Source organism: Myzus persicae, unplaced genomic scaffold, assembly GCF_001856785.1.
Source record: "Myzus persicae strain clone G006 unplaced genomic scaffold, MPER_G0061.0, whole genome shotgun sequence".
NCBI classification, from domain to species: Eukaryota; Metazoa; Arthropoda; class Insecta; order Hemiptera; family Aphididae; genus Myzus; species Myzus persicae.
Window position 1 is genome coordinate 33,393 of NW_019104337.1, and position 25,613 is coordinate 59,005.

General features: G+C 27.4%; 1 long non-coding RNA gene across 1 annotated transcript; it reads left to right on the plus strand.

Annotated features, from left to right (window-relative positions):
• The first annotated feature begins 6,115 nt into the window (after positions 1-6,115).
• LOC111041294 lies at positions 6,116-6,849 on the plus strand. The gene is made up of 3 exons (XR_002605303.1): positions 6,116-6,252; positions 6,430-6,441; positions 6,820-6,849. It is a non-coding gene; the product is annotated as an uncharacterized LOC111041294 (long non-coding RNA).
• Positions 6,850-25,613: the final 18,764 nt, after the last annotated feature.

The window sequence follows — 25,613 nt, forward strand, 5'->3', positions numbered from 1 at the left end:
AAAAAACGTTTTGCACTGGTACGTTAAGATTGAACAGAAAAAATACACCACAGGATGTTGTAGAGTCAAAATTAAAAAAAGGTGAAACCGTTTCCAGGTACTCTCAAGGAGTTATGATTGGAAAGTGGAGAGATAAGAGAGATGTTGGTTATATTTCCACTGAATTTAAAAATAATTTAATTCTTACCAAAAACCGAAACGGTAAAGAACAATTTAAACCTGAACCTATATCAAATTATAACCGTTTTATAAGTGGAGTTGATCGGCAAGACCAAATGCATAGCTATTATCCATTTACTAGGAAAACAATCCGTTGGTATAAAAAAATTGGTATACATATAATACAAATGTTATTGATGAACTCGTTTTATTTATATAATCAATATCACGCTGGACCTAAACTATCATTGTATGATTTTCGGTTATCTATACTTGGTGAACTTTTACCGAAATACCCAAAGCCTAGATCTTTTTCATTATCACATACTAATCATTTCCCAAAAACTCACGATGTTGGAAAATCTGGAAGACCTAATAGAAAAAGATGTAATCTATGCTATTCCAAAGGGATAAGAAAAGATACAACATACTTCTGTCCAAGCTGTCCGGAAAAGCCCAGTCTATGTCATCAACCTTGTTTCAAAAACTACCATAAATAGTCTTAGTTTCCATTTTTTTTCAATAATTATAATGACATGTTCACTTTTATTTATTTATCTATTTAATTTAATTTTAAAATAATAAGAAATAACGATGTTTTCAATTTATTAAATTAGAAGTACATGTTTACTTTTAGTTATTTATTAATTTAATTGCATTGTAAAATAATAAGTAATAAAGCAACAATTTGGTATGATATTTGTGAGTAACTTTTTGGTATATAGCATAACAAATTTGCCATGACGCCAATTGGCGTCAATCAGCATTAGATAAAAACAAAGTGTATATGGTGCGGATGATGCCAATAATTGGCGTCAACGAAAAAAAAACCTTCAATTGCTCCCGCACATTTGAATGTGTATTGTAATATGATCCGCAGTGAACGTGGTATGCTAGTTTGATCGTTTAAAACTCTGTTATCCCTAATTTTGTTATTATTTCACATTTTTTATTAATCGACAATGTAAAACAATGTGTTAATTAATCGTGTATTATCAATGACAACAAATAATTATCACCACTGGTTATCTTGCAGTATTCTCATACAAATCGAAGTGTCGCACGACTTTTTTTTTAGTTGGCGATTCGAGCGCGAAAAACGCATGACAAGCCCAAAAATGATGCGATATCTTGATTCGTATGAAAATTTTGCAAAAAATACGACTAGATTGTTTATTTTTACATTCAAGATAATATTCTAAAAATAAATTTAAAAAACCCAGATTTTGAAGTTAGAAAAAAAATTCCAAAAAAATCTTCATTGTGGCATCACAGAGAGTATGAGTATACTAATTACCTCACACACTTCAGAAACACCCTGTATAATCGGCATTTATAAAACCAGTCGCAGGTAATTGGCAACCCGTGATTACAACACACATAATAATATTATAGCTATAAAAAAAATCCCCCTTTTATCTCTTTTAGACGTCAAATTTTGAAATATTCTTTCTTAGCGCGACCCCAAATTGCTTAAGAAATCTCTGTTCAAAGTATCAAGTCTCTAGACCTAGCTGTTTGGTCTGGGCGTTAATGAGTGAATAGGGGACGATCTAATATATGTTTATAGATAACATTTTTTGTTTGAGAATAAGCTTTTTCGACTAGCTAACAAATATTATTTGTTCAATATTTTTTTTTATGTACACATTTTCAACATAGGTAGTGTAATATTACAGTATAGGTAGCACCTATATCGAATTATATAGTTGTGTATCACTAAAAGGTTAGATTATTGATATAGGCATAAAATCGTAACATTTTTCTGGTGTAATGTGTGACTTGGGTATCATTTTTAATGCCAATCATAAATCATAAGTAATTATTTGAAACTGCACAGTCACTGTGGACTGGTGGCCTCGTATAAAGAAGACGTTGGTTTACTAGTATCACGTCTCGTCATATTTTACATGGGTAATTAATTACAAAAGGTAGGGACAGTGAGTGTCACGGGTGCATCGCATCGGCGAGTTTTAAAGAAGCTCGTAGGCAATAGAGAAAGAGAGTTCGCTTGCTCGGCGGTCGTATGATCGTTCGTGCGTAGTGAGCGACGGTCCTTCTTTCTGGGCTCCTAGTATCTCAAGTATCTCTAGTATAGCAATAAAATGAAAGTATTACAACCGATTTGAATCGTGACATTTTCTGAAGCATAGTTCTAGACATAGACTGGGCTGCTTTGGACAGTTGGAACAGAAGTATGAAGTGTCTTTTCGTATTTTAGCTAAATAACATAATTGACATCCTTTTCAATTAGCTCTACCATTTTTTCAAATGGTTCGTCGTTTAAATTCAGTGGATATATAAGTAACATCTCTTTTATCTCTCCATTTTCCAATCATTACACTTTCAGCATACTTTTCAACGGTTTCACCTTTGTTTAGTTTTTTTCTTTGTACACACAGAGGAGTATTTTTTCCATCTGTTTTCAAAGTATCAGTACAAAAAGTTTTTTTCTCTAGTAATTTTGTAGCTAAATCAAAACTATTACAAAAGTTATCCATGTACAGTGCGTGACCGTTGTTAAACTTTTCAGACATTAAATGTAACACAACATTAGTAGCATGGCCTTTTCCTCCTATTTCATCTAATGCTATTGTATAAACGGCAAATTTTAAAATCAGTCCTTGAGGTTCTGTGTGCATGTATAATTTAACTCCATATTTATGCCACTTATTTTGAATAAATTGCCGAAATTTAAGACGCCCCCTCCACAACACCATAGATTCATCAAGAGAAAGCTCTTTCTTTGGATAATATATATTATTCATTTTTTATTAAAATGATTAATTAAAGGTCTGATTTTATACAAATGATCCTGAGGTTGATCTTGGTTAGCGTCCATACTCGGAGCAAAATGAAAACATCTCATTAAAATCAAAAATCTATCACGACTCATAGAGTCCAAAAAACAAGTGAAGTTGAAGAGGTGGTGTTTTTTCCAGTAGTCATTCAACCTGTTCACTCTTATTGTACCAGTATGAATTATTAAAGCAATTTTTATTAAAAGTTAACATTTAATATTTATTTGTTAGTTTCCACTGTAATATACGTGAAGTCGGTGCGCTACCAACACGTAAAAACTCAGTTTCTGCATAAATGTTAGTTTGAGAAACCAAAAGATTTATAAAACTATCATCAAAAAGCAAAAAAGAAAATTTTTTAGGATTTTCTTTATTTTATACTTCAATAAGCAATTCATTTTGCCAGATAAATATTAGGGACTCTATTAAATGTTATTACAAATGCATCGATTTAAGTTTTTAAAAAAAACTTACGTTTTGATTATATGACCAAGACTAAAAATATCTAATTGATGATTTACTTAAATACCTAATTATAACTTGTGAAAACGTGAAATAAAGAAGTATCTCAAATAGTGTACTATATGTTTATCGGTGGATACACCTTATGGCTATTATAGTCTATTAAATATAAATAAATTGTATTTACAATTAATACTACTTGCCTTATATAATATGCCCTATGTTGCCTTTTAAAAATACCGACACTATATGAGACTCGCTTGTGATAATGTGAGCAGTATATTATTAAGTAGGCTATCCACCTGTGGTGGATTGTGGACCCCGCTAGGTGCACACTCTATATATGAATAATATGTTTAATTTGTATTTTATTAATTATTTCGATCGTGTACATGCCGATGAGCATCTATAAGTGTAACTCAGCTGACAGCCACCATGGTGGCAATATAATAAAATTTGATTTGATGGATGCTGAAACCTGATCTGCCAGATTAACCAATGTCACCAAAAACATTTTAAAATGTTATAAAGTTATTAATTAAGATAAATGTGCAAATTGTATACCATACACATTACACATGCTTTATGGCACGGCAGCCCGCGAGTGACTTAAGTTAGTTTAACATTTTAAGCGTGATTGCATAAACTAACCATGATGAACAAACACTTATCAAAAAACTCGCTATACAATTTTTCATTAATCTTCCGATTGATTTCATTGTGAAATGAGCACTAAGAAAGTATAAATTAAATGTTTTATATCATAGGTGAAAGATAGATGGATCTGCTTTAAATGATAAGTGATAAGCGTGATGCCTCGACTAAGGGAGATAGGGATTTATTTTTATATACATAGATAGATATAGATTATAGATAGATTGTAGAATTTTACAAACATCTAAAGTAAATTATTATTAAAACGTAAATCAACAAAAATTTAATTATTAAATTTAATTTGTAAAAAAATGTAGCATCCCAAGAAATGTTTTAACACTATTCTATAGCACAGACCATCTAATGTTCTCAATTTTTATTTTTTTTTGAGAAGATGTAGTTTTATTACAGGTTGACTCCGACATTTTAAGCTCGGGGTGACAGGCTGAAGGACCTGAATCTATGTTTCTTCAATTTTATGATATATCGAAAACAAAATCGATTTTGTTATATATAATAGTCGCTTATGACCCGTATCATAGCGATTGTACATCTATTCAAAATGTCTTGAGCCTGTTAACTCAGGCTTTTACAATTAATTGGATTAGAATAACTCCATTGTTTTCGTGCTAAAATAAATGGCACGAGTAGAAAAATCAGGTTATCCCATTGGATGTCTATCGGTGTTAGGCATTTAATTTTTTTTGTGTGTGATCGAGAGGTTCCTTGTACAATAATTTGTGCTAGAAATACCAGGTTATTGTTGAGAAATTTAAAAATGTGGGCCAACTAGTTGCAGCCGATTATTATACATCTGTTTAAAATGTCTTGTGCTTCTGCAGCAATACATTTACATACTAATATTAATTCAGGTGATAAAAAAACCAATAATGTACCTGTATGAGGTTTACCAACGAATAGCAAATTGTATTAAATTTATTTTGAAAACTTAAAAATCAACTTATTATGAACATTACTTATTTCAATTCCTGAAAATCAAATATTTTTCGGTGTACTTATTTTATTCTCAAAAATTGAAATTTTAACGAGTGTGGCTACTGGTTATACATTTTTAAAGTTATTAGATGAGTAGATTGAAGTGTCACGGCTCTATCTATATTAGTCTCCTATTGGTACTTTTTTTTATAACATGGTTATATAATATTATTTAACTTATTTAAGGAACGACCATACATTATCTCGAAAATAGTGTTCCATAGTGTAGGTAATTGTTAAATAATAAATAATACCAATAATAATTCTGATACTGCGTAGAACAGTTGGAAATTTGGAATATTTAGAGCAGAGTCATTTTTGATAATTATTAGTGCTTGTTGGTAAGACTCAGGTCAGAGGCTATTTTTCCAATTGCCTTAGATTTTTTTTTTACTTATTTTTATTTCAAGCCATTTTTTTTCTAGATTCCTATAGTCAAGTTGTACTGTTGTACATACTAAAATATTGTGAATACTGATGCAACAAAAAAAAACTATTTAGTTCATAGAAACCATAAAATCGATAAGTTGGCTTGTTTCAAATTTGAATTTATTAATTAAAAATTTCTTATTAAATTTTATAGAATAAATGAATTCTCATTTCAGTGTATCATGTGTTATTCTATAAGTATATTTTGCACTTACGGAAAAGTACAGGAGTGATGGGTATACACCGTATACAAACGAATACGCTCCACTCCACCACGGTGTACACCTATGCAAAAGTGTGTGCATTAATATAATTATAGCTACATATGTTCGTGTCGGCTTCAAGCTATCGTGGCATCTATTATATCTAATGTTAAATACACACTATTTACTTAAATATTAAAAAATAATAATTAAAATGGTATTCAGCGACAATAAGAGAATATAATATATATATATATATTCTCTTGTTATATTATATTAGTTGTCAGTAAATAAACACCTTATTGAAAAAAATATGATTCATGTTGCACTGACGGAGTGTGGTTGTGAATACTTCGCTTATAAAAGAAATCGATTATCAATTTTTTATTTCATTTATTGTTCAACGTTCACATTATTATTTTCTATTGTTTTCTTATATTGAATCAAAATGAGTTTTATTCAGCAATATTTAATAACGCTTACATTACTAGTAATTTCAGTTTGGATTATCCCTGCAACTTCTACTGAAGATGAATTACTTTTAAAATGTAAAGATTATTTTTAATTATTTTAGTTTATATTATAATCTAGATGTATTGTTGTTATAATTGAACCATAAATTATAATATATATGATGAATGATGATATTATATTTTTCTTATAGTTTACCTTATTTGTAGTAAATAGACAAGATTTCAGACTAAAAAAAAATGATTTTTTTTCAGATATCTGTCAAAGTAATATTTTTAATTAATTATAGGTTATAAAAATAAAATAAAAAGTATTTGAAAAAAAATTAAATTAAAATGTATGTTGTGTATCTATAAAGTATGGTTGATGTTAATGACTATTATTCCAATTATTGACAGTTTCCCAAAACTATGAATTCTGAATCATTATTTAATTGACGTTATATCCATTTTATGGTCGACTTGTCGAATTTATAAATTATTATAGGTATTAGGGAAATATACTAAAACGTACATATGTAATGTTAAGTAAGATGTAGTGGCCATGGTTGGATTACAAATAACAGTTCAAATAATAATTTATTTATGAAACCTCCTCAGCAATGTTCTATATTAATTTGTTTGAATATTTTTAAAATTTATCAGATCTTCATGGTTTGGCTTCAGGATTAAACGGTAAGTTTTAATTAACAAACAATTCATTTTATTACAGTCGGTTAATTTTTAAAACCATATTAGACATAATTATAACTTTTATGATCTTAAAAGCGAACTTTTGAGATTACATAGTTGGATATTTGGATATGATGATAATGAAATAAATATTTATTATTAGCAGTATGTTTAGTAGTATTATATTAATAATTTTTAACAACGAAACATATGGTTGCGGGTTGGTAAAATGTATGTGGTAAATAACCTATTATAATGACTAACAATGCATGTCTAACTTAAGTCTATGATTTGAATTTGTTTAAAGCATACCTATAAAAAGTTGTTTATCATTCAATTTTACAATTAAGGTCCAACTATTGAATATGTCAAATTTAGTTTTATATGTGTAGTTATTATTAATAACTTAATAATTATTATTATACGTATTGTAGAGATTACCCGTACGTATTTTTATTTCCTGTCTTATTTTATTTTATTACGATGTATTTTATTATTCAGTATGAGATTTCAAGATTATTTTATAATTTTAATTATCTTGTACATTATACAACAATACAATACACGTAGCTTCAATTTATGTAGGAGAAGTTGATTGTAAAAAAGGCCAAGTTTCAATTAAAAACATTGAATACAAGTTAAAACTGTAAATTTCATATTGTATATAATATTGTATTATTAATAACTTTGGTATATTATACATTTTTGTGCAGATGATATACGTAAGTATATTTTATGTTAGTTGCCATATTTTTACTTTCCCTTCTTCTCGAATGACTAGGTGACAAATCGAAAATCGTTGTGTAGGTACTTAGTTCTATTCATTCTGATAAAGTACGCGAGCAAAAGTACTAGAGTAAAAGTATTCAAATAATTTTTAAGTGTTAAAATTCGTATTTTTAATATTTATTGAAAAGTATTTGAACAAAGTATTTTAAATACTTTAGCTTAACGTATCTTTAATTAAAACTATTACTGATTTTCAAATCGTTTTTCGTTTATTTTATACTTGTTTCACTTAAGTTTAAATTTTATTTAAGTACAAAAATAAAATGAATTACATATTTGTTCCTTTAAAATTTTTTTCTGCAAATACATTCAACCAAAAATAGTAAAAGTTCTACAAAAATATTAGATGTGTATATTTTGATAGTTACTCCAAATGATAGTTGTAAAATATCCTATAAAATTGACGTAACACATGAAAATCAGTTCTGTTTAGATATTATGTAAAAAAAATGTATTTATAAAGTAATTGAAAGTATTTATTTGAAATTCTATAATTACGTGGGTCTCTATTAAATACCTAACTGAATTTGAACCTAACCTAATATCTACAGTCATGCCATTTTACTATCACTATATTCAATTCATCTTCAGAAATATAGTTCATAACTTAATTTTGTCAGCAAACAATATTGTTGAGTTTAAAATTCAAAATTTAATATATGGAAAAAGAAAAGGGTCGTTCAATATTTTTTCATTTAATAGTTGTACCTAATATTTCAGTCCGCATTGATTTTGTAGCAATAGCTGGAATTATACTTTTCGAATCTCGAAATCGGATGGATAACTCTAAGACATCACGATATCTACGGAATCTTATAATAATAATTCCAATTCGACCAAAACGTCTATATTAAGAGATCAAAATTGCTATAAATGTATTGATAAAAACAATTTTAATAAGGAAAAAGTGGGATTTATTTCAGTTTCAATTCAACCGCATAAGATATATTCAAACATATATTTATGTACATAGTTATTAATTTATGAAACATTATTTACAGAGAATGAAGGTACATATTATTTATTTATTATTTATACGTAATAGGTTAGATTTACATACATTTTTTGGTTCCGGTCTGTACCTGTCATATAAATTAAAAATAGATGTTATTTTTGTGAAGTTCATACAAATTTGAACTTTTACATAGTTCATAAAAAAAATTATAGCTATTTGTTTTTGATATTCTTTATAGCAGTTGTAACTATCGAGGAATCGTGTATTACATGTTCAATTTATTTTAACTATGATCACAGAAATTGTACACTAAAGTCGACAAACATTTTGAATATCTAAAAATAACAAAAAAAATGTTACATAATGTATTTTGTCATGTTTTTTTTTTTTAAATGTTGTTCATTTGTAGAATTTACAAACTATGCAATAATAGTACAATGAGTTAATGTGAATGAATAAATATGATATGACTGATATGAGGAGGTGAAAAAAAGACATCGAATAGTAGTTTTTCATGTTAAAATTTAAAATGTAAACCATTCAGTGAAAATTTCAAATCTGTAACTGTAGAGGAGTAGCCAATATTTAGTTTAGTGTTCTGTTTCAAATCTATATTGAATTAAAATTAATTATATTAATAAAACAGCATTAGAATATTTCTATATTGATTGATTAAATACATGATAAGTACCATTTTGTTATTAAGAAACTGTTATTATAAAAATAAATATGTAATTTTATCATGTGATAGTTTATTGATCTCAATCCCAATAAAATCATAATCATATATATTTATAATTGTATATTGCACATGGTTATTGTGTTGACACCTAAATATTATTTTTAATAGTTTGTACATTTATTGATGATAATAGAAACTTAAAACTTTAAACTTTAAAACTATTTAACTGTATGTTTAATAGTTTTTAAGCCTATTTATTAAACACACATAAAAATTTTTTTTTTTATTTAGAGATATTAAAAGGTACTTTTTTGGTTTTTATTGTATTAAAAGTCACTCAATATAAAATGCTGGGTAGTTATTATTAATATTTTATTAATAATTATTTAATTTTTGTAGATGATGTCAGTACGTATTTATATTTTTTTTTTGTTTCAATTTATTTCAATTTATTATAGGTATTATTCTATGTGATTCTTCAAGATAATATGAAAATAAACACATTGAAGACGACTATTTTTTAAGTTATTGTTACGTTCAGGACGAGTGCCGTGTCTAACACGGTTATAGTTTTTAAGTATTAGAGACGACCCTTTTTTTATACATTTGATCGTTGATGACGCTTACCGTATTTAAAATGGGCATAATTTTTACGTCTAAAAGACGAACACCATGTTATACAAGAAATCGTTTAAGTTAATGTATTTTTTATTTTTATTAAATCATAATATAAATGACATTAAAAACATCGCAATACCAACAATTGTTTGGCTTTTTTTTTGATTATATTATATTATAGATTATAGTCCAAAAATTATAATAAATAATAATTATATGGTTGACATAGAATAGGACAAAATAAAATAATATCATCGGTCAACTTTTTGTTTTGAACATTGGAAATGTCGTAGTCAAATGCATATTACAGATATTGTGTTTTAAATAATCGTGTTTATTTATAGACCTATTTATAAATCAACACTCTGAGAGTTCGATGAAAAAAAAATGAGAGTAAATACACAATAGTTTTTTATGAGCGTTTAAACCTAGAACTTGACAAAATTCGTAAATATCACGAAAAGTATCAATTCATATTTCGTTAGAAATTCATCAAAATTGTTCTATTTATATCTAAGATTTAAAACCTTAATACAAGATTCCTGACAACCTTGTCTAAATTTAGCAAAAAAGTTCTACCGGAAAGTCAAATTAAATTGTTATGAGTGTTTGAAGTTCAAATTTTGACAATATTTATAAAATTGAAAATTGAAGGTTATTTTGTATAAAAAATGTATACATTTTTCAATATTTATAGCTAAGGATTGGAAATTAAAAATAAAGCTATACCTACTTAAACAGTCTTTTTCGTAAATAAAAAAAAAATCTAAAAAATATATGAATACAGTTATTTTTTACACACATTTTAAGTTCAGATTTGAGAGATAAGATTGCCTATTTACACATAGAATAACTTTTATCATTTTGTTGTAATTCGGTTCCAAAACAGCCCAATTTTACATATGTTATTTCCAGCATCACTGATAATTTAAGAATAATATTAATTAAACTTACCGACTACCATATGAACAATAAGTAATGACAATTTAAAATAACCTAGGCTGACATATCGTCTCCGCTCAGAGTCGTTTTTCGTAAACAATGATATGATATCATTTAATTCAAATTTAATACAATCCATTACACCAACCTAACACCGACGCCTAATGTACAGCGGAGCGACATCCACTAACCCCCTTCTTTAAACATGCACATAATCAATATTTTTAATATCCACACATCAGAATTTTTTCATTTTCATTAGCGATAGAGAAAACCCGAAGTGTCAATCACATGGAATACAACAATAAATTTCATATTGTAACTATTTTTTTGCAGCCAATATTTGTAAGTACATATTTTATGTTTATTGCCATATTTGCATGCCAATTATTATACCGTTTCCTTGGATGACTAGATGACAAATACAAAATTGTTGTCAAAGTACTAAGGTATACCTATATCTAGTTTCAATATTTCAGAACCTGAATAAAATGAATAAAAGTAACCTGAAAATGGTTGTCTTCAGACGAGTTATACATTAATGACTTGATTTTTTGACTCTCGGTCAGTCCACGCTCCACGATATTGTGTCTTTGAACATTCAAAATTTATAATATGTAAAAAGAAAATAGTTATTCAATCTTTTTTCAATTGGTCTTTATACCCACTATTTCTGGCAGGCTTGTCTTCGGTCTTTCACTCTATATTAGTTTTGAAGCTATAGCTGGTATTACTCTTGGGATCTATTGAGATTGTTAACATAATCTTATATAATATGACAAAAAATTAATTTTTAATTGTTAAAATTCATAAAATAAATATTTTACCAGAAAGGTCACCACCACGAAAAACGAAGAAACAAATAACGTGTGACATTCATAGCTTCAAATTTTTACTATAGAATTTTAAATGTATAATTAAAGTGAATGGCTTTCTAAAGAAAACACATTTTTATTATTCGTTATAACTATAGTTGTTTTAGATCACTTTAATACAAAATATTATCTTTTTATCTCGTCTTAATAAATGTGGCTATACTATTCGTCCTTATTAAAAATCACTTACTACTGTAGTTGTGACTGTTCACATATAGTTTCAACTTTTTCAAAAACGCAGTTTTTATTTGTTTGTTTGATTTACTATGCCATATTGAATATAATTAAATAATTATTGAAGTTTAGAAAAACATTTTATAACAATCTGAAAGACATATTCTTAAATTAATCTACCTATAATGTATTTTAATTTATTTTAATTAATTAAACAGTAAAAACAAGTAAGTGTTTTTTAATTTTTTTTTTAACATATAATTTATTATGTATGAAACTTATATTTTAATTTTTTCATTTTCTTACTATATCTATAATATAATTTAAATATATTTGGGATTTCGATGAAGTTCATACAAGCTTGAACTTTTAACGATTATAGAAAAAATTATGACTACATGTATTTTCGATATTTATTAAAGAAGACACTTTTACAGGAATCATGCAGTACATTTCTAATTTTTTTTTAACAAATAATACATGATGCAAATAAATATACTTGCACACTATGATTATTACCACTTAGACAATTGAATTGTGACGTTCACAGCTTTCCATTTTTACTTGTGTGAATGCATTTTTAATAGAAAATTCGTTTTTATTATTTCATATAACAATTTGTTTTAGATCTTTTCAGAACAATAGGTATTATTTTTCTATCTCATTTTAATAAAAGTGGCTATGACTTACTATTCGCTCTTGTTCCAATACCTATTGTAGTTACTAGCTGTACGTGTTCACATATCACTTTGACTTCAAAAGGGTAATTCTTATTGATTTAGTTTGTTTTACTATTTCACATTCAATATAATAAATTATTAAAGCTTAGAATAACATTATATAATAATCTGAAAGACCTTTTTTAAATTAGCCATCATATACAAACATGCTGTAACGGTACGCCGATATTCGACGGACTGTTTTTTGTTAATAAGAACAAATATTGTTCCTGGTATCACGCATGTCTTATTTTACAACATAAACATTAATTTTAACAAATCATGGGGATTATGTTGTATCCGGACAGCATGGCTGGCTTGAACATGCGGTCCGTGACGTGCAGTATCGGGCCTGCAGAGGTGCCATTAAAAATTACAATATTTAGGACGGTTAATACAGATTGATTGCATAATACATGTATGGGGCGAGACAAGACTTCCTTCTCGTGATCTGTAGAAAGTCGTTATCAGGTCGAGAGCTTGAAACGAACGCCTGAACAAGCGTGTTGACTTGTAGTTCGTAGGGTTTTGGGTCTATAAATACGGGGAGGGTGTCATTCGATGCGATATGGTCTCCATCATGTATAGCCCAAGTTACTTGATGTGTGAAGTTACTTAGGACTTTAAAATATTGTGGTACAATTGTTCTGACGTTTTGATGTTCTGATTGGTGGTCCTGAAAAGGAACGCTTTGTAGTATACGATAATTATACCGTTACACGATAGTGTGCTCCGTTACAACGCCTATAATCTATTTTATCTAATTGGTTAAACATTATTGTTTACAGTAAGCACAAGTATGAGTTATTTATTTATTTTTCAATATAAAAGTTATTTTATATAGAACTTACATTTAAATTGTTTAGTTTCTGACTAAATATTATTTCCAATGGTTTATTTATGATAATAGTAACTTAAATTTCTATGTTTATTTTCTGTGTGTTAATAATTTTAAAGCCAATTAATTAAACACACATAGCCGTATTCATAATTCTTAAATTATTAAGTTCGTTAATATTATTAAATTATTAAATGTATTAAATTACGTAGTTTTTGTGTTTTCTTATTGCATTGAAAATTTTCATAATAAACCTTAAATTTATGATCTTAGTATATTATATGAATTACTGTCATTTTCACAGTAATAAATTATCACTTAAATTACACAAAAAAAAGATACTTTTTAAATGAAAACTATCATACCTATCCGTTTTTCTTATCATTACTCTTTGATATTTAATTTCCAATTGAGACAATAAAATCGCAGATCTTATTTTGTATTTATTTAAAGTACTGTTATGCTTTTTCTCGTTAAAAAATGGATGTCATAAATATAGTTACCTAACCTAATAATGAAGATTGTACATCAAACTTGTGTTAATGATTTGCAATTAGTTTACCTGTAAAATAATTGAAAAGTGATATTAACAATTCCATTTTAAAATAAAACTCCCTGAACTGAAAATTTTGAATTTTGTTTTATATAATTAGTTATTATTATGACATTTTTAATTACTATTTAAATTTTTTGTAGTGACACCATGTACGTATATATTTTTGTTTTTGAAGAGTGAAACTTTTTGCAGTGCGTTATAGTAAAATGGAATTATGGGATTTGCCGTTGAGACTAGAAAGGGTTACAGGCAAGGTCTTCGTATCAGATGTCCGGATTTTGCCGACTGGTCATCGTGTTCCTTCTATAAGTGCAGCATATATGTCCGCGGCGGCAAACTGTTTGAACTGACCGGTCGACGAAAAACGTCATTGTCCGTTTACCACAAATTAACCACAAAGAAAACCAGACGGCAGACAATAATCATAGACCTTCTATAACTATATACACATTAACTGTGTATAATAACAGCGTTACAACTTACTTGCGGCGTAACAAAATCTCTCAATGGTGTAGGCGGTCTTAAACTAAAAATTACAGTGATGTAGCCTGTCTTTAAGACAAAATACAATATTATAATTATCTAAACATTTTAAAATACTACCACCCATTACTGTGTTACTAGTTATTAAAAATGATACCATTGGTTATAGTATAAACAAAATCAACCACGATATTCATAATTGGAACTAACAGATGGAACTCCCCTACCAATAGAGCTACCCTGGCGTTTTCAAGGTTGTGCAAACCTTCACTGTCCAGCAAACAGGCAGTCCTAATTTTAAATTATCAAAAGTTTTCAACGTTTACTCTTATAGAATTTCCTCGTATCGTCAATTATTGTCAAACGTTTATGTTGTTCATAACTTCTTCATTTAAGTATGAGAAATATTGTTATCCGAAAATTTCAAGTTGAAAATAACATTTTCAATCTCTGTTATTTAAAATGTTTCTATATCAGAATAGAAAACGAGATAGATAAGATATTTACCAAAAGCGCACACACACACACACACACACATCGTTCAGCTAAGAATTTAATATTTATTTGCAATAAATGATAGAAAAATTAATATCAAAGAGATTTACTAAATAACAGATACTGAATAATACTTTGTAATATAGCCTGACGCATAGTCTTTGTCCAAAATACATTTTGCTTTATAATGATTGATCAATGACTTCAAATTGTAAACATAAATCACATTGACTTTGATACTGAATGATGTTGTAGGTCATACGAATTCTTCTATACAGCAGAGTGATTAATCAATTTTTTATTTATGCACTACTGTCAACTAAAAACAGATGCTCCTATCATATTTGTAAATTTATTGCTAAGATCCCAGTACCTAAATATAAATGTATCTATTATTTAGAAATCATGTCTTATAGTTCATTCAAAAACAAAAAGTTGCCAAATTATAAAAAATTATTTAATAATGAATATTTTTAATTTACGATTATTCATAATGAGCCCTAAGTTATTACATTTTATAAATTATATTACTCGTAGTAACAATACAATTATAATTATTTATTTTTCTAGATCAAATGAGTAAGTAAATATTATGTCGTTTGGTTTATGTAGTTTCATAATTTTTGTTTGTGTGAAATTTTAAATTTGTATTAACAAAGTACATGTGCTTGGAACCCACATTTTGGTCTCAAAATGTAACGAGGTTTGGGAACCTGTTATATTTAGATAATTTAGTGAGGAATTTTAGAGCCCTTTGAATTATACTATAATCGTAACTCGGGGTATATTATAATCCAAACGATCAGTATTTTGAAAAAAATTATTACTATACCCACTATCATCTTGTTTATAATTATTATTTATATGTTATGTGTTATGAAACCAGTTACCATAAGCATAACTGCTTCGATTATAATTATTATTCCTAATGTCTACGTTTGGTAAACAATTATTATAACCGTTCTTGCTCCAATTACTATTGCTAATTCCCTGGTCAGCACTTTGAAAAAATAATAAACATTTGAAAAATAACTATCTTTTACAATTTTGGCATTGTCATAGCGTTAAGTGATTTAATAAAATGTTTTAAAGTATTCACCTCCTCAGTAAGTTTTTTCATTGCCACACTAAGTTCTTCTGCGATTCTCAACAATTTTGCCAACTCATACTTTTCTACCAATGTAAACGATTTCATTCACGACTAACTAACCAGCCAAATCCCATGATATCAGCACTAAATTCTGCTTCTATTCTTGGAAATCCTCCTCACAAGTTAAAGGAAGATGGTTCGTGTCCAAAGAACAAATAAAAAAGGGGAAAAAGAATTCTATAAACTAAACAAATTTTTTTCATAATGTTTAGTTCTTGGGTGAATTCTTTTTTCAAGCGTCGCTTGAAAAATTAAGGTGTATAGATGAGCATACATGCTTATTGCAAATTTAAATTACAGATTGTATGTTTTAAAAGAAAGTTAAAAAAAAAATTATTGAATAATTATACTACAATTATTTATTTAATGTCATACAAAGATTTCATAAACAAATATAATACAAGGCCCGTAAAATTAGTCAAATAATTATAAATATTTATTTTCTTATACATAACATTCAGTATTTACTAATGAGCAGAACTCAATATTTCAAAAATAACATTTTAATCGTTTTCCTTTTTGTGGTAATTCTGATGACTTGACGCACAATTTGTTTATCTCCTCGTCGTGGTTATGTTCAAAGTTTGATTCATCTGATAAATAACAAAATACTAAATAGTGACAACTATGTATCAAAAATTAACAGTTTTGTTGTACATGCACGTTTGAAAATTGTATATATTTTTGCTGAATATGTTTTCTTGGCACATAGACTATGTGACTTGACTCATGAGCAAAAGAAAATGTAAAATTATTAAAAATGTATAATTTTTGTGTACCTCTCTGACTTTAAAATTCCATTTTATTCGCATATTATTGGATCACTTATGTATATGACAAATCTCGAATCCATTAGTTTGCAGTCAACTAAAAGATCGCGATACTCTATAATCTTTGAAAATTAGTCTTTTAGTTATTTTTATCCACTTCATTCGATGGCACTCATGACTGCCCCCATTAATTCTATATACTTTCATTACCTTTTGATAAAACACGCTGTCGCTTCAACTAAAGTTGCATGTGCACTGCAGAATTAGATATTGTAATAGGTAATTTACAATATACTACATATTAATTTAATAGTTGCTAAATACAATGATACAAGAATCGTTAAAGATAGTGAGCCAACTACCGGGTCTATACTTCTTTTTATGATGTATACATATGCATATAATCTATTTTACTCTATTTCAACTAATTTATAATTATTATTTGCAGAAGATGAATGTACGGGTTACTTATAAAATGTTTAAAGTATTATAGCATATCATGCAAGTAAAAAGTTATTGGTAATTACTACCTTGACAAACGAATGACTTCTGACGTTCACAGATGCACATTTTTGCTATATAATTATACAATATGCGTGTAACTTATGTGAATGTCTTTCTAAAGAAAATACATTTTCATTACTCCATACAACTAGTTGTTTTAAAACACTTCAAACAATTTAATCTTTCTACCTTATTTTATTAAGACTGGCTATACTTACTTTTTATTTTTTTCCACAAATGTTTATTGTAGTTGTACGTATTCACATATCGCTCTAACTTTTTCAGAAGAGCGTAGTTTTAATTTATTTGTTGGATTTAGTATGCCATATTTAATATAAAAAATAATTATTATAAAGCTTAAAATATTATTTTAATAACATTTTACTCATATGAAAGTCATTATTAAATTAACCATGATTCCTAAATATGCCTGCCATCTATTTTCAGTATATTAATTTATTAAACATTATTATTTACAGACAAAAAAAGTGAGACCTATAATATTATTCAAAATTGGTGGTGATTTTAAAGAAGTTTATACACATTTTAACTTTAAACAGTTATAGAAAAATTATTTTTGTCAATTTTTGATATTTTTTAAAGCAGTAGTTTTTAAAAACCGCTTATTGCGTTCAACATTTTTTTTTACCTAGTTACATACATTGTAAATATAATTAGTGAAGTACAATTTTAAATATCTATATTTACCACAAAAAAATATAAAACAATTTAATTGATTTTGAGTAAAACTTACGGTTTTTCATTAGTTTGTTATTTATCCTGAATAATTGAAGGGTACTGCACATTTTTATTTTTTCCTTATAGAAGTACGAACTAGATTCAATTTGTTACTAGAAACTCCCTTTAGTTTGATGATAATCTTGTCATACTTGTACATTTTTTGGTTTGATCCCGGTACCTAAATATAAATGTATTCATTATTTGGAAATCAAGTCTTATAGTTCAATCAAACACAAGAAGTTGCCAAATTATATAAAATTATTTTCTACCGAATATTTTTTTATATTTGTGATTATTTATAATTTATTAACCATAAGTTATCATATTTTATAAATTATAACACTCGTAGTAACAAAAAAATATAATAATTTAATTTTCTAGGTCATATAAGTATGTACATATGTCATGTATTATATCGTTTGAGTGAATTAGTAGTTTCATAATTTAGTTGGTGTTCAGGTCCATGGGTGGATAGGTACTTTTTTACCGGGATATATTTTTTAGGGCTACATATACATAGCGCTTATATATTGTATATAAAAAAATTTAACTTCTTTTGAATTTTATCGTTGGCACATTTACTTGACAAATCTAGAGTTTTTCTTTTTGAAGCCCCATTTTCGAAATTTCGTTTAACATAATTAATAATTATCATACATATTATTTAATAAATTAAAACACAATTAGCAAAAAACCTCTGTCACAATAGCCAATAATAGAAGTAAAATAAAAATAATAACACCTGATAAAATTTTAAACAATACTATGGGGCGTAGAGTAAGAAATAAGAATAGGTAAAAGATATTATTGAACTTGCTTACGTTATAGTTTATACTGTTTATTAATGTTGATGTAAGAGAAAAAGATATTTTAGACATTCATAGCAATACGAGTTATTTAAAAATAGAACTAATCGAATTTATTACGATACAAAGATATGATGTATATAAACGCAGATAGTAGATACTTCATACTTAGCTCTCACTAATCAAAAAATTAATTATCATTATGGTTGTTTATTTTTGTTATTCGAACATCGATTATACTTAATTATATTATTTACATTTTATACATTATTTAGTTTTAGCACAATAGTACATACAACAAAATACACATGTATTTTTTTTTTTAATGCAATATTTACAATCTATACAACAAGTAGTACAATAAGTAAATTTGATAATAAGGTAGTATAATACCATAGAACAATATAGAAGCGAAACTCGATCAGCTGATGGGAGTTTTGTTTCCCTATAATCTGAAGTCTGAACCTCCGAAAAACATGGAAACGTTTCCCTTATCAACATGATGTTAGACCCAAAGTCACCCGTATTATCAAAACGTTTCCGCCACATAGGCGGGGTATGCTGTGCGGGGTTGGCTTGTTTCCCGTAGGCCGTACAAAATGGTACAAAAAATATTGTTGTATGGTGATAACATTGATATGATATGTTTAATTGATAATGTATGCCACGCCCCCCCTGGAGACCGTGTTCAAGGCCATAATCGCCTGATTCGGCCAACGCACGGAGTTTCGTACCCCTGATAATACATGACCTGAATGACTCGAGGGGGGAAAACCGGCTATCAACAGTACCTCCTAATAATGATGGATTCTCAATGGAGACCGTCACATGTATTTATACGGATGTCAACGAATTTATACTGAGGCCCCTAGGCCCTATGAAGTATACAAATATTAAAATAACTCATTAATACTGTAGAGCCGCCCATGGCAAATTGGTTCCCGTTTGTGTTCAGGTCAAATAGTTACAATTTTTATTTTTAAGCATTATTCTGCAATAGTGCATCATAGATATGTATAATTGGTACAAACTATAAATGTACCTACCCTCCATAGTATATACAAAAAATGGCAATAAATTGTTCTATTGGCGTCATTTTGAATTTCAAAGTGATAATGCAAGGATTAAGAAAACACACCAGCAAACCGGAAAGAAATTACCAATACCCGAAAAACAATACGACTGAGTGCATTAATGAAGAACTTACACGAATCGTATATTTGAAGAAAGTTGAATTCAAATTTGCAATTAATCAAAGATTTAAAACTGTATATATACTATATTTTTTTTTTTTTATGCCTGAGTGATGACTAACCTACTACTGATTGACTTCCAAATCAACGATTTTAAATGTACAACTCACATAACTGCATATTTACAACTAGGGACAACTGAGTTTAAGCTTGTAAAATTGAGAAGTAAAATGTTTGTAATTAAACTGGAACCAAATCTGCAAGTGGGGTTGGGGCTCGGGAGTCGGGAATCAATCCGGTAATAATCTTTGGGAGTTACACTAGACCCTAAACTGATTACCCAACGTATGCGTAATGACTACATATCATTCCACCCAGAGCGAGTACCAATGGAGCCCGAAATAGTAGTTTATACCGTACTCAGTGCTGCACCAACAATGTCCAATTTCGTTAGCTGTTAAAATTTAAATATTTTGGATACACATAATATTAATTCTTCAATATGGTACCACAGTCAAAGGGTCCCTGTATATTGTTTGAGAAATTATATGATAATTAGTAAGTAGTTAACATTTTATTATTTTTTATAACTATTTTCCAGATGAACTTGGGGGTAAGCAACATTTCTTGAGATTTTTTTCATTGATCTTTATAGTTTATTGATGTTTGAAAGTCTCTTGGTGAATTCACATCATCAATATTTTTCTTCTTTCATGATTGTTTTTTAATCAATTGGAAGTCTTAGAAAATACAGTTTTAAATCTAAAACACTCTTTAGAGTTTGAAATGTTTGAATGTTATAAAAATATACATTATGGGTGACACTGAGTATTCTATAGTTATAAGACTGACTACAATTGTATAGCTATGATTATATTTTCCTGACTTAGTTTATCATTGAGATTTAAATAATTTTTTTAGTGTGTTTTGGTAGGTGAAAAACATTTGCCTATTCTAACCAAACCTTAACTATTTAACATGCTTATTTAAATTTATTTCCCTGAAAAATGTTTTAATTCTTTATAATTTTTGCACATCTGAGTATGGTGGATATTAACCAGTATAGATTTTTATTCCAACCAAAAACTATAAAATTTCAAAGTTGGTATTCTACCGAATTGAATAATTTCTAAAAACTACTAACGTGTATTTTATTTCTAGAAGATATACGTAAGTTTTGCATTTTTAGATGTATCTTACATGTCATATATAGTTTAAAACTAAAATGTTTACATTATCCGTAAATCCATGATGCTATAGTGCAAAAATATTAAGAATATTTTATAGTATTAATAACTCGAGTTTTAATTGTATTCCAGTTGCATCACACGGTACGCAAAAACTTTTGTTTTTAAAGAATGGATTATCTTGTACCTAGTCTTTATTCTTATGAAGTTTTCCATTAGAAGATGTATGGATTTCTTTCCGTTATTTTGTCTGGTTTTTAACTGCAAAATAAACTATAAGTTTGCATTCATAATTATTCTATATTTGTAACCTATATTTGCTGTTTATTAATTCTTTGCCCAACTTATGGATGCATGTTAAACCGTATAAAAATTAAGTTTGCAGTCATAAATTGTGTTATAATTACTCAGTCCCGATACAACGGTAGTCTAGTACAACGTTTGCGTTATTTGCAAAGTAACCAGGGTAATGCATATTTTCTCATTTGCGCCTCTTGTTTTAACAAAACTAAATAACAGGTGGAGTATTTATACCTTAAATAACAATAACACTGTTAATATATTAAGCTGAATGCGTTAAAAAATGAATTAATTTATGTTTTGAATGCAATTGAATGCAATTATGATGACATAGATGGCAAATATTATTCTATAGGTAGATACCTAAGGCACTAAAATCTGAAAGGACACGGTCGTCTGTCAGTATTTCTTAGGATATATTTTATACCTATTTGTTTAAATAAATTGATTAATTGTATTTAAATTTTAAAAAAGATTGTACTAATTTTTTCCAAAAACAATAGTATACTCAAATTATATTGTCAGATCCAAATACCTGTCATATAAGTTATAATGGCCATTATTTTGTATCTTATAATTTATTACGATGGTTGTGAAAATATAATATTAATAACTACTTTATGAATTTCTATTTAATTTTTTTTAAATTACTGCATACGCTTATGAATAGCTCTTCATATTAGTTACATTAAATTTAAAAAATACTTCAACGTTCACGCGTACGCTTGAGTGCTTGATTTCCATCGGTAGAACATTATGAAATTATTTGTAATGATATATTTTATAGAAATACAATAATTAGGTGAACCCCATGATTGTAAATCATAATTTAAAATACGATTCAATAAATATTATGTTTATTATTTTATTTTTAGGTTTAAGAGGTAAATCCATATTGTGTTTATTTATTTTTTAAATTTATTTAATTTTGTTATTAAATGCAAGTGATTATTGTATCTCATAACTTATATAATGATGACGATCATAACATTTTTACTTACTTGCTGAGCACCGTTTTAGGTTTATTGCTATGATTCCATTTAGTTGACAAGTCGTCACCCATTACCGTTTATGAATATTATCATCATAGACCAAATAGACTGCCATATACATATTTCAACAAATTTAGACTCTAGAGGTTTCTTAAACTGATTAACTTACATTTAGAAATGCATTTATTGAACTAGTAGCAGTGGGTCCAATGGGTCCATAATAGCACATTCATTTTAAATTAATTTTATTATTATTATTATTTTGTTTTTAGCTATGGTTTTGAAGCGTGCGTATTTATTAGTTATTTATTTTTATTTTATATTGTTACATCAATTTGAAGTGTTAAATATATTCTTAATCGTCCTATTAAATGATGTTGAACTGGGAGAAAAATGTTCTTGGATGGATACAAGTCAAATGAACATTTCAGAAAAATACGCTTTTCCTTTAACACATTCCATATTATTAAAAGATACATTATGTGTGGGTGTTAATGACTTACGATATCATGTCTATCAAATTCATGGTCTTGTTTTTAGATACAGAAATCTTTTATATAAAAATGTACAACTTTTAGTTTAATTTTGAAGGGGATTACACAAGGATTTGTAGACTTATTGTGAGTTGTTACAATTTATTATTATGATATTAGACCTGTTTATCTTATATTTGGTCAAAAAATCTTAAACGAATGTGTAAAATTGTGGATAACTTAAAATTAATTGGGTAAAATAACTTTATTTCCCATGGAACATAAGGTTAGAACTGCAAAAAAATTTTTATGTAGAAAATATAAATGTGCATAATAAATTTATAATAAATCAACAAATAGGTGTGCAATATTTCAATAACATTGTATTTAATTTTAATTTTAATTTTATTAATACATGATTGCTATAAAAGAAAATACATAATATGTTGTACAGCAACATAAGTAAGATGAGCGATATGTACATTCATTCAAATTAATGATGAAATTAAAACAACACTTTTCATCTGATGAACGATTTGTTAGATTCGTTGATTATTGAACATTTTAATTTTCAACCAACAGAGCTGTTACTTGTATGATAGTATAGTTTATTTTTACAGAAATTCAAACAGAATTCTATGTTTATCAAGAATCGCACAGTATGTATTTAAATAGTGTGTATAGGTATTTTATATTTTTATTTATTTTTATAGCGGTTTTTCATACCTGTAAAATGTATTTTTTATATTTATCACAATCAGAAAATATCAAAAAATATTTTTTGTCTTAAAATAAAATAAAATTTCAATATTTTAAGTTAAATATTTTCATGGTAAAAGTAATTACAATAACATTTGTTGGTGGTCAAAAAATTGATCTTTATAAACATATAAAAATAGAGTTCTGCACACATCTTTGAAAGAGCATTCAAATGACCATACTCAACAAATCTAATTCTAATTTATTTTGCAGATGAAGCAACTGTTGCCGACTTTTGTGAAACATCAACTAAAATTAAAAAAGTCTTTGATTTTTTTCATTCTATCTTTAACGTTCGTATTTCTAGTTACTAGAATCTAGTACATAAAGTAATGTTTAAAAAGTATATCATTTTATGATAAATATTAATTCAATTATTATACTATATTAAGATGATTCTGATTATAAATGTATACTGTTTTAATAATTCACACTAAAATAAATCCGATGTTTTCTGCAAAAATAATTCAATTATTATATTATTTACCGTATATTTTCTTAAAGTTATATACCTACCTCTTATAAAAGATATAATTTATGCATAAAAAAATTTTTTTTGGCTTTGCTAGCCATAATTAAGACTCTTGGCAGCCAAAATTAGTTATTCCTTCGATCACTATCATTTGCTTGCTCTCAGATCACTCCAATTTATTCTAATAATTTCTGCACACTATATCCCTCCATCTTCTCCGAGGTCTTCCTCTTGGTACCTTAGTATTCTTGTCGTAGTACAAATTATCTCTGTCTCGGTAATCAATTATGATAAACCAATGTAAATTAACTTATTAAATATAAAATATCTGCTACGATTCCCCTCAAGTTTTCTACCTTCAATATAAAAAAAGGAGGGTAAATGGATGCCGCTCTGCTATACATAGATTACAAGTATCAAGTTGGTCACTGTAATGGATGATGTTAAATCTGCATTCAATGATATAAAATCTGGAATGTGAAATCCTGGCAGTCCAGATTTTTACTTTCCAGGTTTATACGAGCTCCTATTAAAAAATACTAATACAAATTGAAAATTGTATTCGTCTATAGATAGTGCAACATGAGTCAAAATATTTTGAAGATTGTACGGTGTATTGAAAATGCTAATATAAACGTTCAGTGAGCATTTCATGTGTCTACGATAAGTTCTACATAAACCAATATCGATTTTTTCAAACACCTATTTTGTGTAGAATGTACTGTTTTTTCATTTTTTTTTTTGTGTCTTTTCCCTGACGCGTTTTCATAAAACACACATCTTTATAAAATCAATACATTCATCGCTAAACCTCAAAGTAAACAGGAAAGTAACAGCACACTTTCATGAGCATTTTGATTTTAAAATGTTTTAAGATATTATATATTCACTGGTAAATTAAAATTTATAATTTTCTTCGATTGTTTTTTGTATGCAATGATAATTACTTATCAAATATAATAATAGCTTATAATCTTTATATAATATACAGAAAAGTTACTCTAGCAATAATCAACGCAGAGCCAAACCTAGCTATTTGAGTTATCGAATTAAAATTTTGAGAATGGATTAATAATATAATGTCAAATTCACCAAGAAATGATTTTTCAAAATTTTGATTTTTAAAGGTTGTGAAATCTGTAAAAATAAATTTAAAAAAAAAAATTGTAAAAATTGTACATCTATATACATATATTACAGCACGGCGACCTGTGGGTTTCCATAGTGACATGCAACCATAACTTTTTGTCTGTCTACCTGTATTTGATCGGCGTGTGGATATGAACTGTTCCGA